This window comes from Ursus arctos, unplaced genomic scaffold, assembly GCF_023065955.2.
Source record: "Ursus arctos isolate Adak ecotype North America unplaced genomic scaffold, UrsArc2.0 scaffold_4, whole genome shotgun sequence".
Lineage (NCBI taxonomy): Eukaryota > Metazoa > Chordata > Mammalia > Carnivora > Ursidae > Ursus > Ursus arctos.
In genome coordinates this window covers 69,604,073-69,608,970 of record NW_026623056.1, presented here as the reverse complement: position 1 = coordinate 69,608,970, position 4,898 = coordinate 69,604,073, and the positions used below count along the sequence as shown (strand labels likewise).

The 4,898-nt window shown below is 40.2% G+C and overlaps 1 pseudogene; it reads left to right on the top strand.

Annotated features, from left to right (window-relative positions):
• Nucleotides 1-3,075: 3,075 nt before the first annotated feature.
• On the top strand, nt 3,076-3,797 carry LOC113256115 (nuclear ubiquitous casein and cyclin-dependent kinase substrate 1-like; annotated as a pseudogene).
• The last annotated feature ends 1,101 nt before the right edge of the window (nt 3,798-4,898 follow it).

The following is a 4,898-nucleotide window of genomic DNA, read 5'->3' as shown; positions in this document are numbered from 1 at the left end:
CTCAGGCAGTGGCTCACCTTTTCACTTTTTTTAACAGGTGTTATTGGATGAGCAAGTGTTTTAATTTTGATGAAACCCAATTTATCTTTTTTTTTTCTTTTGGTGGTTCACGCATTTTGTGTTCTAAGAAAGTTAAAAGGGTTAGAGAAATTCTCCAGCAATCTTCTATAAGCTTTATGATTTTGGTGTGTATTTTTAGATCTATAATCCATCTCAAATGGGATCTTTTTAGTATGTAGTAAAATAGTGTTTAGGGATTGATGTTCTCTTTTTTCCTTATGAATGTTGCCTATTTTAGCATCTTTTGGCAGGAAGATTTTTATTTCCACTATATTGTTTTTAATGTCTTTGTTGAAAATTAATTAATTGAGTATATGTATTTAGGTCTATTTCTAAGTCTCTTTAGTTTCATTGAATTTATTTGTACATCCTTACACAAATCTAAATTGTCTTGATTAATGCACCTTGTTCTAAGTCTTGAGGTCATGTAATATAAATCCTCAAAAATCGTCTTTGTCAGGATTGTTTTTGACCATCTAGATACTTATAATTTACATATATAATTTAGAATCACTTTCCCAAGTTCTAAAGAAAAAAATTGCAAGAAAAATTTAATGGAATCACATTGATCCAAAGGACACTATAGGCCACCTTAACAATATGGACCCTTGCAATCTGTTAATTTAATATATATTTTCACTTACATATTCTTTATTTTCTTTTCTTCAAAATTTTTGTATTTTTCTGTGTGTAGAAGTTGCAGATTCAATTTTGAAACAGATTAACTCACAGAAAGTTTATTGCAGAGAGTTCTCTTGGGATAAATAACCTACCTATGGTGAAGGAGAAGTTGGGTTAAAATGCAGTTACAACAAAGGTGCCAGTTCTTCTGATGGGAATATCAAACTCTGGGACAAACCTTCAAAGTTGTTCTGAACTGGAGCAAAGTAACTGGACTTTTAAGGCCCTTATCAATCAGTTGTTGGTTTTAGGTTGTACTAAGAAGATGTGTAGCCTTGGATGAGTTTGCTCTCTCTAGCTGACACAGTTTGCAGAGAGGGCTCACATCTGACAGCTATCTCCTACCAATGCTTCCAACAACTAGGAGAATAGTTCCTTCAGTACTAAAGGGCTGGTGTGCTGGGTTGCACAGGACTGCATCCACTATAGTTCATCCTTTGTGCCACTTGAATCCACTTCATAAAATTTCTGGGAACAGATCCATTAGGACTCTGATGGGCCTTACTTCCCAGAGCAAATGTGTCATAGGAAGTTTAGTGAGATGAACTATAGCCTCTCCCACTGAAACCAGTCTCTTGGCCACAATTGATACGCATCATCTCCATCCTCTACTAGCCATTCAAGATTCCCCTCTCCTTTGGCTAGAAACTAAACTCATTTAGAAAGTTTACTTAGTGGTGTGATGAACAACCTGAGATCTGAGGGTATTGAGAGCCTGGTCACCATGCCATTCTTTGGATGTGGCTGCTATACTTATTCATTAGCTGGTTAGATTGTGCAAACGGGGCACCAAAAAAATGCTGAAGTGTGCCGTCTGAGTGCTAAACTTGTTCCTCTATTGTGTAACAGTAGTCCTAGCTCCTTGTGATAATCAGGGACACTACCCTCAGGTCCGTGACTTCTCCATGTTTCTGCTTTTCTTTGGGCACTTGAGTTCAAAGTTCTCAGGCAATAGCCAGAGAACAAAATCTACTGAGATTTGTTAGGGTGTCTGGTGCCAGGGATGACAAAGAATTGCACCAAGAATAGAGCAACAAGCGGGACAGAGTTTATTCATTCTCTGAAGGAGGAGAGGGGCCAGACATCAAGAGAAATGTCGGCTCTGAGTTTCTGTTAGGCTGCACCTAGGATGTGAGAGGGTTGTAGCTGCACCCATGGGGAAAGGGGTCAGCTCTTGGCCAGGTAGAGCAGGAGGTGATAGGTTTTTCAAAGGGCTCTGTCACAGGCTTGTCCTGGATGTGGGCTGTGGTCCAGCTAGAGGAAAATATGTTTTGTAGTTGTGGTCTATTTTCTGAGAACGTGGGGCACCGTGACCTCGAAAAACAAAGTTAGGGCCAAGTACAGATACCTACGAGTTTTATCTGTAAGCTTGGCTGGGGAGATAGCTTTGAATAGAACCTTTCAAGACCCTTGCTGGCACTAATTAGAAGAGTTAAACATTTGGAAAACCAGGATTTCCAAAGATCTTTACTGAGGTTAGTGTTGCAAGGACCAGAAGCATGGGTTAAGAAAAGTGGTAGTAAACAGGTAAACATTTTCACTTTTGCATCTTGATTTCTAGATCTATGATTTCTATCAATTGAAGACATAGCACCATACACTGGTTGCCAATTAAGAATGTATATTGCATCCTTGAGGGTGGTACTTATCCTTACATAATAACATATCTGAACTTGTGCCTCAGTTCCAACCTCAATAAGCTACTCTATTGAAAGGTCAATTTGGCAAATTCTGGTGGTGGTGTATGCATTAAGACCAGTGGAATCCATTGTAGTGTGCCCATTGCCATGTTTCTCGCTATAAAATTAGTCCTTTGGTTTTGGACACTGTTTATGTTTGAAGATATAATACTCTGTAAATACTTGGATATTGGAGCTGGTTGAAGTCTACAGAATATATGTCAACTCTAGTCATGATGAATCACTGTCAGGTGAAGGGGGTCTAATGTGAAATTGACACTAAGTGGCTATATGGTCTCTTCTTCAAATGGTGCCATATTGGGGATTGAACATTTTTCTGTCTTCCTGGTAGATTGGATTTATCAGCCTATTAATTGGAATGTCTAGTCCACTAGCATTTAATATAATTATGAGGGCTGGTTTGATTCATCCATTTGGAGAGATGGGGGAGCAGGGTATGGGGGTGGGTGGTGGTGGGGTTCATCTGATTAAGGGGCCCTAAGCCAAGAAGCAGTGGAGTTTGAGAAGCCAGCAGGTTGGGGTTCAGCAGCAGCAGCCCCATGAGCCAAAGTTGAGGGGGGTGCTCTGAGTGCGTGGAGGTGTGGGGTGGTCCTTGTTTTTGGCTTCTTGACTCAATCCTGTTTCAACAGTGAATATGTCTTGGCCTGTCTATTATAGAAATAAAAAAGTCGTTGATTATTTGGTGTCAGGAATTAATGATGCCAAGAAAATTATGGAAGAGATTGAGACCTTCCAGCTAAGAAAATTCAATCATCTTCCAGAGAAGCTAAAAATAAGAGGTGATCTGGAAAGAATTCACAGGAAGATAGTGAGGACTCAGAAGAAAAAGATGTGAAGACCAAGGATGATTCTCAGCAGAGGACAATGAAGATGAAAAAGAAGCCCATAAGAATGTGCACCAGCAAGGCCGGCAGCCTCTAAAGCAGTTTCCAAACGAGAGAGAGGTATTCATGGAAGATGTGGGCAGTGGAGAAGAACAAGAAGAGGAGGATGAGGCACCATTCCAGGAGGAAGATTCTGGCAGTGATGATGATTTCCTAATAGAAGATGATGATGTCAATGACTATGGCAGCTCAAAAAAGAAAAACAAAGAGATGGTTAAGAAGTCCAAACCTGAGAGAAAAGAAAATGCCCAAATCCAGGCTAAAGACTGCAGTGACGTCAAGCCCTGTGAAAGGCAAAGGGAAAAGTAGATCACCCCACAGCCTCAGAGACATCAAAGGAAAAGATTCCTTCTCTCAAAGAAGAAGAGGAGAAACCAGAAAGCCCCCAGAAAAGAAAACTTCTGCAAGCCCTCCACCTGAGCAATCAGGGGATATAGAGTCTGAATATGAAGCCCAGTCTGGGGAGGATTAAAAAAGTGTTGATGGTTTGGGGAGAAATTCTATTTTATTTATTTATTTTTAAAGATTTATTTATTTATTTGGGAGAGGGAGAGGGCACGAGCGGAAGGAGCAGAGGGAGAGGGAGAGGGAGAGAAACTCTCAAGCAGCTTCATGGGCTTGAGTGCAAAGCCCACTCCTTCTCACAACCCTGAGATCACGACCTGAGCTGAAACCAAGATTGGGACACTTAGCTGATTTCACCACCCAGGCACCCCTTGGAGAGAGATTTTATTTTAAAAAAAGAACAAAAAAGGGGGGGGGAATCTACTTATTAAGATGGAACATGATTTTGGCTATGGCTTGACTCATGGGCTTCCAGTGCTTTTTTTCCTCTTCTTTAAAATGACAAGAAATAACTCCCTCTCTCCCTTTTTTTAAGAAAACCATTGTATTTTTTGTCAATGGTCTTCTCTTTGTCGTCACTCCCCTTCCCAATGAAAGCCGCGTCAAAGTAATCATTCAATTGACTGCTTCATCTTTTTATTTTTAATGGAAGGTATACCACAGTCTTAGAGCAGTAAGATTTGAGTTGAACAGTTTGGAAATTTTGCTTTTTGTTAAATGGTAGCAAGTTGAACATTAATCAAAAAACATAGAAGGTTGGGGCGCCTGGATGGGTCAGATGGTTAAGCGTCTGCCTTTGGCTCAGGTCGTGATCTCAGGGTCCTGGGATGGAGTCTTGCATCAGGTTCCCTGCTCCGCAGGGAGCCTGCTTCTCCTTCTCCCTCTACTATTCCCCCTGTTCCCCCTGCCTGTGTTCTCTCACTCTCTCTGTCAAATAAATAAATAAAATCTTAAAAAAAAAAAGGTAGAAGGATTTTAGTTAAAAATGATTGCTTCTTTCTCTACCTGGACTTAAAATCAGTTGTCATCTAATACAAGTTTATATATCTATATACACAAGTGTAGATGTCTAAAAAAAATCATGATGTTAAACTTTCACTGATGGGGCAGGTAGGAGATAAAGATGAATTCTGCATTGTTACTAAAAGTATTCATATTTTTTACCTTGCGGGCGGGGCAGGGGATGGTGTTATTTGACCTTGTTTGACTGTGTGTGTGTGTGTGTGTG